Source organism: Myotis brandtii, unplaced genomic scaffold (genome assembly GCF_000412655.1).
Source record: "Myotis brandtii unplaced genomic scaffold, ASM41265v1 scaffold1236, whole genome shotgun sequence".
NCBI classification, from domain to species: Eukaryota; Metazoa; Chordata; class Mammalia; order Chiroptera; family Vespertilionidae; genus Myotis; species Myotis brandtii.
Genome location: NW_005354316.1, coordinates 703249 through 703506, shown reverse-complemented (window position 1 = coordinate 703506; position 258 = coordinate 703249). Strand labels below are relative to the sequence as shown.

Here is a 258-nt window from a genome sequence, read left to right as displayed (position 1 = left end):
CTCCCCTGGGGGGCACCGCCAATTAGCCTGAGCTGCCAGCCACAGCGCTGCCACCGTCACCCAGCTGGCTCACACCCGGGGTCCCTCCGAGGGCTGGTGACCTTCACCTTAGCTTTCCCAGGTCAGGCCGGCCCTGCCCACCCGGCAGGCCCCCACTGTCCTGCCCCCGCCTCCCCATCCGGTCCGCTCACCCGAGGTGCAGAACTCTCCTCTGAGACCTCAGCCTCGGCTCAGAGGAGCCCTAGCGGCGAGGGAGGT

At 70.2% G+C, this 258-nt stretch overlaps 2 protein-coding genes across 2 annotated transcripts in view; both read right to left on the bottom strand.

Moving 5' to 3' along the window:
• Positions 1–258, bottom strand: part of PIDD1 (p53-induced death domain protein 1) — an 18973-nt gene that overhangs the window by 630 nt on the left and 18085 nt on the right.
• The window catches only part of SLC25A22 (solute carrier family 25 (mitochondrial carrier: glutamate), member 22), a 5375-nt gene extending 5117 nt beyond the window's left edge, over positions 1–258 (bottom strand). Inside the window, exon 1 of the mRNA XM_014534002.1 lies at positions 192–258. The gene's annotated coding sequence lies outside the window, so the exon portion shown is untranslated. The remainder of the gene's footprint in view (positions 1–191) is intronic.